At 48.8% G+C, this 15590-nt stretch overlaps 1 long non-coding RNA gene across 1 annotated transcript; it reads left to right on the top strand.

Moving 5' to 3' along the window:
- Window positions 1-9003: 9003 nt before the first annotated feature.
- Window positions 9004-14775, top strand: LOC121567108. The gene is made up of 3 exons (XR_006001050.2): window positions 9004-9150; window positions 13038-13124; window positions 13465-14775. It is a non-coding gene; the product is annotated as an uncharacterized LOC121567108 (long non-coding RNA).
- Window positions 14776-15590: the final 815 nt, after the last annotated feature.

Below are 15590 nucleotides of genomic sequence, written 5' to 3'. Positions count from 1 at the left end.
GGAGAAACCCCCAAGTGAATAGGTGTGTCTGTGTGTGTCTGTGTGAGTGAGTGAACCTGTCCCACAGGGGGGCAGAGCAGGCAGCCCCTGTGGAGGCTGACCACTCTCTCCCCCTTTTATCATAGCCTGCTGCACCTCTGGAGGTTAAGGGAGTAAGCTGTACTCTCAAGCCCATGGGAGAGAGGGTTTTAATAGGAAGAGAGTGTTTATATAGAGGCATGGAGCTCCAGGGAGTGAGCTGTACTCTCAGGCCCATGGGAGAACTCTTTTACTAGGCAGGGAGTGTAGAACAAGATGCATGGAGCTCCAGAGGTCACAAGGTCAATGTGGGCCTGCATGGATGTCAGCAGGGCATGAGGGAGAAGGCCCAAGTGAATAGGTGTGTCTGTGTGAGTGAGTGAACCTGTACGACATGGGTTGCAGAGCAGGCAGCCCCTGTGGAGGCTGGCCACTCTCTCCCCCCTTCCTTCTGGCCTGCTGGATCTCTTAGGTGTGGAGGGCTGGACTCTGTCTCACCCATCCCGGCCATGGACCCCCAGCATGCCCATGTGTGAGTCAGGAGCCATCCCCTGGTTCTCCTAGTGAAAACCATCCGATTTCCAGGTGAACGGTTAAGTGAGGTTTACCCCCCCTTGGGGGTCCCCCCCCCAGCACGCCCATGTGTGAGTCAGGAGCCACGCCCTGGTTCTCCTAGTGAAAACCTTATGGAAGAGGGGAAGAAATGTGCCATACATAGTCAGGAAGATACAGGAAGCAATTGATGATGTAGAGCGGTGGGCATTAATGTGGGGATTCAGGTTCTCTGTAGAGAAAACTCAAACAGTGTTCTTTACCAGGAGGAAGGTGGGAGATGAGGTATGCTTGAGGTTTATTGGGAGAAACTTGGAGAGGGTGGGGGGCTTCAGGTTCCTTTGGGGTATACTTTGACACTTGACTGACCTGGAGCAGAACACATTGAGAGAGTGGTGGGAAAGTGTAAGAATGTGCTAAATGTGATGCGCTGTCTGACGGGGAAGGAGTGGGGGTCTGGGCGTTCCTCATTGAAGACCATGTATGTTGCATTGATCCGATCTGTAATAGACTATGGCGGTATAGCGTATGGTTCGGCAGCCCGGACCTCATTGGAAAGGCTAGATGTCATACAGGGGCAAGGACTCAGAATATGTAGTGGGGCGTTCCGGACATCCCCAGTGGCTGCATTACAGGTGGAGAGGTGGGATATGCCATTGCAAATTAGGAGACAGCAGCTGGCAATGAATTATTGGGTCAACCTACAAGGACATGGGGTGTCTCATCCTTCAAAAGGGATTTTACAGGCATGCTGGGAACATGAGCGAAGACAGAACACAAGCTTTGGGTGGGTGGGTAATACCCAGGCGAAGGAGATGGGACTGTATGGAAGGGAGTTTAGTCCAACGGTAGTTATTCCTGTAAATCCACCATGGCTACTCCCGCCTTCAGTAGTTGATCTAGAAGTGTTGAAGAGACTACAGAAAGACAGGGAGGGTGTTGATCCATCTGATTTGTTTAAGAGACGTCTGGATACTGTGTATCAGGATTTTGTGGCCATTTACACAGATGGTTCAAAAGAGCCAAGGACAGGACGTACTGGGTCAGCATTTGTAGTGTAGGAATGTGGGGTGGAAGTCAGGAAACGTATTACAGATCAGTGGTCCTCTGTAGCTCAGCTGGTAGAGCACGGCGCTTGTAACGCCAAGGTAGTGGGTTCGATCCCCGGGACCACCCATACACAAAAAAAAAAATTATGCACGCATGACTGTAAGTCGCTTTGGATAAAAGCGTCTGCTAAATGGCATATTATTATTATATTATTATCTCTGTAAATACGGCGGAGCTGATGGCCATACTGTTGGCCTTGCAGTGGGTGGAGGAAGTCAAACAAGACAGAGTAGTTATTTGCTCTGATTCATGTGCAGTGTTAATGAGTCTCCAGTCCTTTAGTTCACATAGCAGACAAGACCTGCTTACAATTTTTTTTTAAACTAAAACAATAAGACAAAAAATAAGAAAATAAGAAAACAAAATGTGTAAAGTGGTTGTCCCACTGGCTATCATAAGGTGAATGCACCAATTTGTAAGTCTCTCTGGATAAGAGCGTCTGCTAAATGACGTAAATGTAAATGTAAATGTCTTTATGAGGTGCTACAAACCCATGGCAGGATTAAACAGATGGGTATTCAGATAAGATTTACTTGGGTCCCAGCCCATTGTGACACTCTGGCTCCATGGACTTTGATATTTGAGCCAGGGTTGTTCACTTTCATTTGTTTGGGTGTATGTCATTTGGTGGTGTTGGGGATGGGTGAGTTTCATTTTGTTTGTGTCTATGGTGATTGGTCTATGACTCCCAATCGGAGGTAACGAGTGTCAGCTGTCGGCTCGTTATCTCTGATTGGGAGCCATATATATTCTGTGTGTTTTCTCCTTTGTTTTGTGGGTTATTGTTTCCGTGTTCCTGTTTAGTCATTGTACTGTTGGACTTCACGTTTCGTCATTTTGTTTTGTAGTTACGTGCTTTGATTATTAAAGTCATCATGTTCACTCGCAACGCTGCGCATTGGTCTCCTCCTTCAGACGATCGTGACAGAAAATCCCACCAAGACCAGACCAAGCAGCGTGTCGAAGAGCCATCGCGAATAAATCTCCGTGGCAGCTTCGATTGGGTCAAGCCCATGGAGGAGCTGAGTGAAGAGGGTTGGAGACAGAGGAGCGAGAGATGGGAGAGAATGTTGGAGGCCTGGGAAGACCCCCAGAAAATTTTTAGGGGGGGGCTCACGACGTGGACGACGGGGCAGCAGGAGGCCGCGATGGAGCGGTCCAGCGGGTGTGAAGAGGAGGCCGCCAGGTTAAGGGGGCCACTGGTCACAGAGGAGAGGGATAGTGTGGAGGCACGGCGAGAGGTACTGGGGTGTGTGTCCAGTCCGGTCCGGCCCGTTCCTGATCTCTGCGTAGGGCCAGTGGTGTGTGTCTCCAGTACGGGCGGCCTGTTCCTGTTCCTCGCATCGTGCCGGTGGTGCGCGTCGCCAGCCCGGTCCGGCCTGTTCCGGCCACTCGCACCAAGGATACGGTGCGCGTCGCCAGCCCGACCCGGCCTGTTCCGGCCACTCGCACCAGGGATACGGTGCGCGTCGCCAGCCCGACCCGGCCTGTTCCGGCCACTCGCACCAGGGATACGGTGCGCGTCGCCAGCCCGACTCGGCCTGTTCCGGCCACTCGCACCAGGGATACGGTGCGCGTCGCCAGCCCGACCCGGCCTGTTCCGGCCACTCGCACCAAGGATACGGTGCGCGTCGCCAGCCCGACCCGGCCTGTTCCGGCCACTCGCACCAGGGATACGGTGCGCGTCGCCAGCCCAGTCCGGCCCATCCAAGCTTCCCCGCACCAAGTCTGTGGTGCGTCTCGTCAGCCCTGTCCGGCTCGTCCCTGCTCTCCGCACCAAGTCAGTGGTGTGCGTCGCCAGCCCATTCCGGTCCATTCCTGCTCCACGCACCAAGCCAGGGGCGCGTGTCGTCAGTCCGGCTCCGGCCAGCGGGGCTAGACAGGACCAGGAGTACTTTGGGGGGTTGGAGAGGGAGTGGGGATCAAGCCCGGAGCCGGAGCCGCCGAGGAAGAATGCCCACCCAGCCCTCCCCTGTTTTGCTCGTATTTAGGCGCGGTCACAGTCCGCGCCTTTGGGGTACTGTCACACCCTGGTTCGGGACTCATTATGTTGAACCAGGGTGTGTTCATTCTATGTTTTCGGTTTCTCTGGTGGGTGTTCTAGGTGGTTTATTTTCTATGTTTGCCGGTGTGACTCCCAATCAGAGGCAAACGAGTGTCAGCTGTCGGCTGTTTGTCTCTGATTGGGAGCCATATTTAATCTATCTGTTTTCCTTTCGGGTGGTGGGATTTTGTTCGTGTGTGTGCGTGTTGTACACTAGTCGTCACGCTTTCGTTGTTTATTGTGTTTGTTGTTGTGAGCATTTAATTAAAATCATCATGTTCACTCCCAACGCTGCGCTTTGGTCCTATTTCATAGACGGTCGTGACAGAATAACCCACCACAAGAGGACCAAGCGGCGTAACAAGCGGCAACAGGACCTACCTACACAGGATGTATGGACGCCTCCAAAAGATTCATGGACATGGGAGGAGATACGGGCTGGAAAGGGTCCTTGGGCACAACCGGAGGAATATCACCGCCCTCGTGAAGAGCTGGAGGCAGCTGCAGCCGAGAGGAGGTGGTATGAGGAGGAATATCACCGCCCTCGTGAAGAGCTGGAGGCAGCTGCAGCCGAGAGGAGGTGGTATGAAGAGGAAGCGGAGTCGAGGCTGGAAGCCCGTGGTTACTCCCCAAAAAATTTTTGGGGGGGGCACATGGCTTGGCGCCTGGGCAGCAGGAGGCTGCCACAGGGGAGAGCTGGAGAGAAGGCTATCGGATTACGGGAGCCATTGGCGAGTAGAGGGAGGGGAAGTTGTTGTGGCACGGCATGAGAGACTGAAGTGTGTTACCAGTCCGGTCCGGCCCGTTCCTGATCCCCAGTTAAGGCCAGTGGTGTGTGTTCCCGGTGCGGACCGGCCTGTTCCTGCTCCAAGCACGTATCCTACGGGGTGCGTCACCAGCCCAGCCCGGCCTGTTCCTTCAGAGCCGTCCGCCAGACCGAGCCGCTAGAGCCTTCCGCCAGACAGAATCATACACCTGCTATGGAATCAGCAGGAGCCGACGCAGCCTATGCTGGACTGGAGGCTCGGGTTCGTGACGGGCAGGAGCGGCTCATGCGGATGGGAGCCGCCCTGCTGGAGGTGATGACTGCAATCCGAGGCTGGGGTCCGCCTCCACCGCTAGCCGCCCAGCCAGCACCATCAGCCAGCCATGAGCAGCCAGACCCGTCAGCCAGCCATGAGCAGCCAGATCCGTCAGCCAGCCATGAGCAGCCAGATCCGTCAACCAGCCGCGAGCAGCCAGATCCGTCAGCCAGCCGCGAGCAGCCAGATCCGTCAGCCAGCCATGAGCAGCCAGACCCGTCAGCCAGCCATGAGCAGCCAGATCCGTCAGCCAGCCATGAGCAGCCAGATCCGTCAGCTAGCCAGGAGCAGCCAGATCCGTCAGCCAGCCATGAGCAGCCAGATCCGTCAGCCAGCCGCGAGCAGCCAGACCCGTCAGCCAGCCATGAGCAGCCAGATCCGTCAGCCAGCCACGAGCAGCCAGATCCGTTAGCCAGCCATGAGCCGTCCAGCCAGGATCCGCCAGAGCCGTCCAGCCAGGATCCGCCAGAGCCGTCCAGCCGGGGATCCGCCAGAGCCGTCCAGCCGGGGATCCGCCAGAGCCGTCCAGCCGGGATCCGCCAGAGCCGTCCAGCCGGGATCCGCCAGAGCCGTCCAGCCGGGATCCGCCAGAGCCGTCCAGCCGGGATCCGCCAGAGCCGTCCAGCCGGGATCCGCCAGAGCCGTCCAGCCGGGATCCGCCAGAGGCCGTCCAGCCGGGATCCGCCAGAGCCGTCCAGCCGGGATCCGCCAGAGCCGTCCAGCGGGGATCCGCCAGAGCCGTCCAGCCGGGATCCGCCAGAGCCGTCCAGCGGGGATCCGCCAGAGCCGTCCAGCCGGGATCCGCCAGAGCCGTCCAGCCGGGATCCGCCAGAGCCGTCCAGCCGGGATCCGCCAGAGCCGTCCAGCCGGGACCCGCCAGAGCCGTCCAGCGGGACCCGCCAGTGCCGTCCAGCGGGACCCGCCAGAGCCGTCCAGCGGGACCCGCCAGAGCCGTCCAGCCGGGATCCGCCAGAGCCGTCCAGCCGGGATCCGCCAGAGCCGTCCAGCCGGGATCCGCCAGAGCCGTCCAGCCGGGATCCGCCAGAACCGTCCAGCCGGGATCCGCCAGAGCCGACCAGCCGGGAGCCACCAGAGCCGTCCAGCCAGTATCCGCCATTCAGCCTGGTACTGCCCCTTAGTCCGGTACTGCCCCTTAGTCCGGTACTGCCCCTTAGTCGGTACTGCCCCTTAGCCGGTGCTGCTCCTTAGCCCGGTGCTGCCCCTTAGCCCGGTGCTGCCCCTTAGTCCGGTGCTGCCCCTTAGGCGGTGCTGCCCCTTAGTCCGGTGCTGCCCCTTAGCCGGTGCTGCCCCTTAGCCCGGTGCTGTCCCTTAGCCCGGTGCTGCCCCTTATCCCGGTGCTGCCCTTATCCCGGTGCTGCCCCTTAGGCCGATGCTGCCCCTTAGTCGGTGTTGCCCCTTAGTCCAGGTGGGGTTAGTTGGAGGGTGGTCATTGGGAGGAGGCTACCGAAGCAGGTTGTGACTGTGGTGGGGTGGGGATCACGACCGGGGCCAGAGCCGCCACCGTGGACAGACGCCCACCCAGACCCTCCCCTAGTCCTGATGTTGGTGCGCCCGGAGTTCGCACCTTTAGGGGGGGGTACTGTGACACTCTGGCTCCATGGACTTTGATATTTGAGCCAGGGTTGTTCACTTTCATTTGTTTGGGTGTATGTCATTTGGTGGTGTTGGGGATGGGTGAGTTTCATTTTGTTTGTGTCTATGGTGATTGGTCTATGACTCCCAATCGGAGGTAACGAGTGTCAGCTGTCGGCTCGTTATCTCTGATTGGGAGCCATATATATTCTGTGTGTTTTCTCCTTTGTTTTGTGGGTTATTGTTTCCGTGTTCCTGTTTAGTCATTGTACTGTTGGACTTCACGTTTCGTCATTTTGTTTTGTAGTTACGTGCTTTGATTATTAAAGTCATCATGTTCACTCGCAACGCTGCGCATTGGTCTCCTCCTTCAGACGATCGTGACACCCATGTGGGGGTGGAGGGTAACGAGGCAGTAGATGAACAGGCTAAAGAAGCACTTAGTAGTGGGGATGTTGATGTTGAAGTTTCATTGAGCAAGGCAGAGGCAAAAAGACTGATATATACAGTGATGGTGCAGAGATGGCAGGAGCAGTGGAATAGAGATAATAAGGGAAGGCATTTATTTCAAGTACAGAGGAAAGTCGGGGAGGGGAGGACAGCAGGAAGGGACAGAAGAGAGGAGGCTATTTTTACAAGATTAAGGGTGGGACACAGCCAGTTGAATAAGACATTAAATGTGATAGGAAAGCATCCAACAGGAAAGTGTGATTATTGTCAGGAAACAGAGACCGTGGAGCATGTATTGCTACAGTGTGGGCAGTATCAGAGGGAAAGAGAGAGGATGAGATCTAGTATGAGGGAGAAGGGGATACAGGAAATTATTTTAAAGAGTATATTGAGTAGAATGTCATTAGATATAGTCTCAAATATTTTGTTAGCTTTTTTAAGAGCAACGGGGCTGGCAGGTAGGATTTAGTTTCTCCCTGTCTCTGGCCCACACTCCAGTACAGTAGGTGGGGGTAATGCACCATAACGTTGGATGCCAACCGCCGATAAACCCCACTGAAGAAGAAGACGTTAACATCTTCTGACTATCTGGCGGAAGGATGCACTGTTGAGCGCTACATCCCGAGGGGATCGTGCTGATTGTACAGAGATTGTGACAGCCAGTTAAATGGCATCCCTAGACAAGGCAAGACCGAACGTTAGATGTATGTCAGGAGAAGTGCAGTACTATCATAAGGAGAGTTATACAATGAATACGGAGGAGGAATGGATGGGAAAAGAGAGGCAGAGGAGGTCTAAGAGAGAGAGGGAGGAAGAGGGTGAGCTTGAATCAGTTAAAAATGGTGGGAAAAAGGGAGATGGTTTGTTAAAGAAGAATGGTAGAAAGTGTAAGCAGAGTGAGCTGAAGACAGGAGGAGAAATGGAAGTGAATGAGGGCGAAGTATCGGAGGTGGTAGGTGTGGTGAAGTTCTCGGAGCCTGAGGTTTGCACCGAGTGTCAGGATAAAGATGAGTCTGTGACAGTAGGAGTGAAGTTTTTGGAAAAAGTGGACCCTTGCCTTTTGGCTGATCCATTTGTGGTTTCAGGTTGGGTGAAAACAGAGTTGGGTGCTGTGGAATCGGTGAGGGTAACCAGAAGTGGTCTAGTGATAATTGTTTGTGTTTCTGCTGGTCAGAGGGAGCTGGCGCTCCGTGTTAAACGAATGGGGGCAAGAGCTGTGAATAGTTTTTCTCTCAATAAAAGGGCGCCATTGAAAGGAGTGATTACTGGGGTAGTGGTAAATGTGAAAGCTGACCAACTGAAGGGGAAGATTCCCAGTGTTTGTGATGCTCGTCGTTTGGTGAGACGCAGACAGGGGGGCATGAGTGGTGACACAGAAGAGTCATTGTCTGTTCGTTAGATTTTTGATATTGAGTCTTTGCCCGACAAAGTGATGTTAGGATATATAAGTTATCCGGTATGAGCTTTTGTGCCGAATACATTACGTTGTTACAGGTGTCAAGCTTATGGGCATGTGGCAGCAGTGTGTAGGAGTGAGGTTCCTAGGTGTGAGAAGTGTGCAGAAGGGCATGAGATAAAGGAATGTGTAGCATTGGGGAAAGTAGTGGTATGTGTTAATTGTAGGTGTGACCATGGGGCTGGGGATCCGAAATGTCCGGTGCGAGAGAGACAGGTTGAGGTTTCCAGGGTTAGAGTAGTGCAGAAGTTGTCATATGCAGAGGCAGTGAAAAAAGTAGAGGACGATGGGTCAAGGTGGAGGGATCCTGAGAGGAGTGGTGAGAGTAGTAGATCTTTACCAGTACAAAGGGATAAACCAACAAGTGATATATGTTTCAGTAAGATTGGATTTTTGGCATTTATAGCAATGGATATCAACTGTACAGCAGGGATGGAACGTAAATCGCAGAAAATAGAGGTTGTGGTGGCAGCTGCAGTGAGGTATTTGGGGGTGCGAGACTTGACATCAGATGAGTTACAGGGTGTGTTAAGTGGTGGTGTCCCAGTAGGAATAAATATATTTAAATAGTGGAGTATGGTAGTTATTATTTTTATTAATTTTTTGTTTGTGAGTGTAGTGTTAGATGTTAGGGTATTTGTTGTATTTTTTATTTTTTAAAGCAAAGTATAAGGGAGTTATACTCCAGTCTAGTATGTCGTGGTAATGCAAGATTTATTGGATGCCAACCGCCATTAAACCTCATCGAAGAAGAAGAAGTTGCAAAACAGCTTCCATTCACTTCACGGGCAATAGGACAGCCATCAGCTACTCCAAATTCTATAGAAAGCATCCCTTCATCAATAGTAAGTGGCTTTGACAATTCCTCTGTATATTTTAAACTAGCTAAAGTTAACTAAGTGTTTCATTAGCTCTGATGTTGGGGTGTGAAGCCTAGCTAGCTAACTTAGTAGCTAGTGTAAACAACAGGCTTGGGTTAAATCTATGCATTCAACGTTACCCAAATTAAAATGTAATTTTACCTCTTGTATTCGATTGTGTGTTGTAACTGCACCACCATCTTCACTCGGCAATCAAACGGTAACGAAAGCTAGCAAATGCCATAGCTCGTGAGGAGTGCAGGTCGCAGTCACACGTGTGTATTACATGTCATGCACACTGAATCATCTTCAATGATAAGCCAAGCTTAGACTAAATCTATACAGTGGCTTGCGAAAGTATTCACCCCCCTTGGCATTTTTCCTATTTTGTTGCCTTACAACCTGGAATTAAAATGGATTTTTTGGGGGTTTGTATCATTTGATTTACACAACATGCCTACTACCACTTTGAAGATGCAAAATATTTTTTATTGTGAAACAAGCAAGAAATAAGACAAAAAAAAAACAGAAAACTTGAGCGTGCATAACTATTCACCCCCCTAAAGTCAATACTTTGTAGAGCCACCTTTTGCAGCAATTACAGCTGCAAGTCTCTTGGGGTATGTCTCTATAAGCTTGGCACATCTAGCCACTGGGATTTTTGCCCATTCTTCAAGGCAAAACTGCTCCAGCTCCTTCAAGTTGGATGGGTTCCACTGGTGTACAGCAATCTTTAAGTCATACCACAGATTCTCAATTGGATTGAGGTCTGGGCTATGACTAGGCCATTCCAAGATATTTAAATGTTTCCCCTTAAACCACTCAAGTGTTGCTTTAGCAGTATGCTTAGGGTCATTGTCCTGCTGGAAGGTGATCCTCTGTCCCAGTCTGAAATCTCTGGAAGACTGAAACAGGTTTCTCTCAAGAATTTCCCTGTATTTAGCGCAATCCATCATTCCTTCAATTCTGACCAGTTTCCCAGTCCTTGCCGATGGAAAAACATCCCCACAGCATGATGCTGCCACCACCATGCTTCAATGTGGGGATGGTGTTCTCGGGGTGATGAGAGTTGTTGGGTTTGCGCCAGACATAGCGTTTTCCTTGATGGTCAAAAAGCTCAATTTTAGTCTCATCTGACCAGAGTACCTTCTTCCATATGTTTGGGTAGTCTCCCATATGGCTTTTGGCGAACACCAAACATGTTTGCTTATTTTTTTCTTTAAGCAATGGCTTTTTTCTGGCCACTCTTCCGTAAAGCCCAGCTCTTTGGAGTGTACAGCTTAAAGTGGTCCTATGGACAGATACTCCAATCTCCGCTGTGGAGCTTTGCAGCTCCTTCAGGGTTATCTTTGGTCTCTTTGATGCCTCTCTGATTAATGCCCTCCTGGCCTGGTCCGTGAGTTTTAGTGGGCGGCCCCCTCTTTGCAGGTTTGTTGTGGTGCCATATTCTTTCAATTTTTTAATAATAGATTTAATGGTGCTCCGTGGGATGTTGAAAGTTTCGGATATTTTTTTATAACCCAACCCTGATCTGTACTTCTCCACAACTTTGTCCCTGACCTGTTTGGAGCGCTCCGTGGTCTTCATGGTGCCGCTTGCTTGGTGGTGCCCCTTGCTTAGTGGTGTTGCAGACCCTGGGACCTTTCAGAACAGGTGTATATATACTGAAATCATGTGACAGATCATGTGACACTTAGATTGCACACAGGTGGACTTTATTTAACTAATTATGTGACTTCTGAAGGTAATTGGTTGCACCAGATTTTATTTAGGGGCTTCAAAGCAAAGGGGGTGAATACATACAGTGAGGGAAAAAAGTATTTGATCCCCTGCTGATTTTGTACGTTTGCCCACTGACAAAGACATGATCAGTCTATAATTTTAATGGTAGGTTTATTTGAACGGTGAGAGACAGAATAACAACAAAAAAATCCAGAAAAACGTATGTCAAAAATGTTATAAATTGATTTGCATTTTAATGAGGGAAATAAGTATTTGACGCCCTCTCAATCAGAAAGATTTCTTGCTCCCAGCTGTCTTTTATACAGGTAACGAGCTGAGATTAGGAGCACACTCTTAAAGGAAGTGCTCCTAATCTCAGTTTGTTACCTGTATAAAATACACCTGTCCACAGAAGCAATCAATCAATCAGATTCCAAACTCTCCACCATGGCCAAGAACAAAGAGCTCTCCAAGGATGTCAGGGACAAGATTGTAGACCTACACAAGGCTGGAATGGGCTACAAGACCATCGCCAAGCAGCTTGGTGAGAAGGTGACAACAGTTGGTGCGATTATTCGCAAATGGAAGAAACACAAAATAACTGTCAATCTCCCTCGGCAAGGGGCTCCATGCAAGATCTCACCTCATGGAGTTGCAATGATCATGAGAACGGTGAGGAATCAGCCCAGAACTACACGGGAGGATCTTGTCAATGATCTCAAGGCAGCTGGGACCATAGTCACCAAGAAAACAATTGGTAACACACTACGCCGTGAAGGACTGAAATCCTGCAGCGCCCGCAAGGTCCCCCTGCTCAAGAAAGCACATATGCATGCCCGTCTGAAGTTTGCCAATGAACATCTGAATGATTCAGAGGAGAACTGGGTCAAAGTGTTGTGGTCAGATGAGACCAAAATGGAGCTCTTTGGCATCAACTCAACTCGCCGTGTTTGTAGGAGGAGGAATGCTGCCTATGACCCAAGAACACCATCCCCACCGTCAAACATGGAGGTGGAAACGTTATGCTTTGGGGATGTTTTTCTGCTAAGGGGACAGGACAACTTCACCACATCAAAGGGACGATGGACGGGGCCATGTACCGTCAAATCTTGGGTGAGAACCTCCTTCCCTCAGCCAGGGCATTGAAAATGGGTCGTGGATGGGTATTCCAGCATGACAATGACCCAAAATACACGGCCAAAGCAACAAAGGAGTGGCTCAAGAAGAAGCACATTAAGGTCCTGGAGTGGCCTAGCCAGTCTCCAGACCTTAATCCCATAGAAAATCTGTGGAGGGAGCTGAAGGTTCGAGTTGCCAAACGTCAGCCTCGAAACCTTAATGACTTGGAGAAGATCTGCAAAGAGTAGTGGGACAAAATCCCTCCTGAGATGTGTGCAAACCTGGTGGCCAACTACAAGAAACATCTGACCTCTGTGATTGCCAACAAGGGTTTTGCCACCAAGTACTAAGTCATGTTTTGCAGAGGGGTCAAATACTTATTTCCCTCATTAAAATGCAAATCAATTTATAACATTTTATACATGCGTTTTTCTGGATTTTGTTGTTGTTATTCTGTCTCTCACTGTTCAAATAAACCTACCATTAAAATTATAGACTGATCATGTCTTTGTCAGTGGGCAAATGTCCAACATCAGCAGGGGATCAAATACTTTTTTCCCTCACTGTATGTACGCACCACTTTTGCGTTATTTATTTTTTAGAATTTTTTGAAACAAGTTATGTTTTTCATTTCACTTCACCAATTTGGACTATTTTGTGTATGTCCATTACATGAAATCCAAATAAAAATCCATTTAAATTTCAGGTTGTAATTCAACAAAATAGGAAAAACGCCAAGGGGGATATTTAAATAAGGTATTTCTGTTTTTTATGTATAATCAATTTGCCAAAACTTCTAAAAACCTGTTTTTGCTTTGTCATTATTGGGTATTGTGTGTAGATTGATGAGGATACAATTTAATTTAATCCATTTTAGAATAAGGCTGTAATGTAACAAAATGTGGAAAAATGAAGGGGTCTGAATACTTTCTGAATGCACTGTACCTAATGAATGACAGATCCCATTAATATGGCTTTGATTTTGTTCTCTGTAACCTTTTGATGACGTAAGTTGGTCTGTCTGTGTTCAGGTGGTGCATGCAGCCTCCATCGGAGATAGGGAGACTGTGCTGGAGAAATCCAAGGACCTCAAGTTCCTTACAGGGTTTGAGGCCAAGGTAAGAGGGTATTTTTGTGCAGTGGGAACTATGGTATCATGAAGCACATACATTTTTAATGTGTGGTTTATGACATCACGCTTCCCTCTCTCCTCCTCTATTTCTACTGGGGTGGGGTTGTATACATTGACATGTACTTTTCTACACTTTTGAGTCAGTAAAAAAACGAAAAACTAAAAAACAGAGGGACATATCGTATTAAATTATTTAAATGTATTATAATATTATAAGCTTTCTAGTAAGACTTAATAAAGGTTCATACATGCTTATGACAAGTAATAAAGCATTATACATGCAGAGTGTTACCGAGCTGTTGTGTTGAAATGCCCTCTCTCCCCAGGTGTTCCAGGACGCCCACGTGGAGGCATTGATGATTCTGGGCAAGGCCTTCGCCAACTCTGACCCCTTTGACTTTGGCACCCAGAGCACCACGCAGCGGATCCAGAGCCTGATCTCATCATGCTGCGTCACCGCTTCACCCCGCCCCCCGAGGAGACCTACTCCCTGCACCGGAAGATGGCTGGCTCCTTCCTCATCTGTTCCAAGCTTGGTGCCAAAATCGCCTGCAAGGACATGTTCCGGGACATCTACAACTCCTACCAACAGCGGCGGCTGGAGAAGGAGCAGACTGCCTAAGTTCAGGCCTAGATAGGGTCAAAGGTCATTACTAGGTGGTCACCCTCTCAGACGGCACCCTAGTGGGCTGAACTGACTGTCCAACTCCCATGGCTGTGGACTATGTTTATTTAAGGTAGTGTAACTGTACTACACAGGTGATCCACAGACTCCCAGCACTTTGACTCTGTCAGTGACTTGATGCCACTCCACCACTCAATGAGGTGGTCTGACAGTAAGGAGTGGGAGGCGGAGTGTCTGCTTGTATAAAAGACCACAGAAAGAAACTCTATAGCATTTGTGTGATTTAATCACTTGATTAGTGTTAATAATAATTGTGTAATGTAAAGGTATGGTCCAACTTGATGGGCTGTGTCTCTGTTAATGGGAAAAGGTCTGATAATATTTTGATTGTTGTGTTTTGATGTGCCCTGGTCCAATGGTTTCCATCGAACTGTAATTTTAATGCAGATTGATTATTATATGCGCTCACACATGTTAATGCCACAAACATCGCATTTGTTTCTGAAAATGGCAGTGTTTGTCCTAAAAGGTATTTTGACACTGAAGTTAAATGGACAATATTGTACACACTGCAACAATATCTGAAAGAGCAATTTTTGTAATCTTCAACAGGTATATTTTTGGCTAAAAAACACAATGTCGGGAAGATTTACTATTTAATGCCGGAAAATATCTTATTCTATACTAGTCTCAATATACAAGGCCTATTTCACTGCCTTTTTTGGTTGCTGTATTAAGCCGTCTTGTGAATGTATTTCCATGGCATGTTAGATGAGCAGTGTTCTATGTATTTTAAAGGACTGTTTGATGGAAACCCTAGAAGAAGTCCTTAAACAGTATGATAAAATAGACCTGCTAGTTGCCGCCAACTGTAAAAAGCCTCAGCATAAATGTGTGCGTTGACATTTTCACCTGATATTTTGTACCATGCACTTTGGGACCATACTCCAGCTCCATAAGACATAATCAATAATTATTCTGTGGGTTTCCATCCTTGCAATAAACAGTTGACTAAAAGGGAGACCTTTTGCCACTGGATAGCTGTTTTAAAGTGGGTTGAATTCAGAACCAAATGGGCAGAAATGTGGAGGACTAACCTCAATTTCTCCAATAAGAAACGCTCATATCGTTCCAAAACATTTTGCTATGGTTTGCACGAATGAATATACCCCTGTACTAGCAGGCGCCTGCTAGTAACGAGGTCATTTACTTGCTCAGTAGATAACATGAAAACATACCTTTGACATGTTCACGCTGATGATTAAGAGATGGGGCAGGGAAGTGAAATGGTCCATCTTTTGTTACTGTATATTCTGCTAAACTCCATGATATACACAAGGAGAAGCAATGTAAGGTGCATACAGAGAAGACGGTTTACTGGTGTGAGCCCTAGCTGTTGGATTCCCTTCATCACTCCCCGTGAGTCATTTACTGTTCATGTCTCTGGACTGAAATAGAGTAGACCTTCCAGGGTCCACATACACAACATTATGATAATAGATCCTTCCATTCTAATGCTATTTCCTCCACAATAATCTAATGGACAGTTAGCCATTATGTTCAGTCATCTCTGGCCAATCTTCCTTGTACCAGACATACCTCTGATCGTCAAGGTAGAATATTGACTAAGTAGGCTATTACTGTCTGACCCTGAAGCTATCAATAATGTTCTATCACAGTTGAGTTTGCACCCTAAACCTATTCAACCCTAGTGCGGTATGAGAAGACATCAGTGTATTTGTTTTGAAAACCTTAACTATTATCTTTATGAGAAGAGGAGTGCTGTGCTCCAGTCCTGTAGTCACAACCTTTAAGTTACACAAGTAT

This window comes from Coregonus clupeaformis, chromosome 5 (genome assembly GCF_020615455.1).
Source record: "Coregonus clupeaformis isolate EN_2021a chromosome 5, ASM2061545v1, whole genome shotgun sequence".
Lineage (NCBI taxonomy): Eukaryota > Metazoa > Chordata > Actinopteri > Salmoniformes > Salmonidae > Coregonus > Coregonus clupeaformis.
Note: the sequence above shows the minus strand (reverse complement) of the source record. Positions and strands in the feature narration are given on the sequence as shown.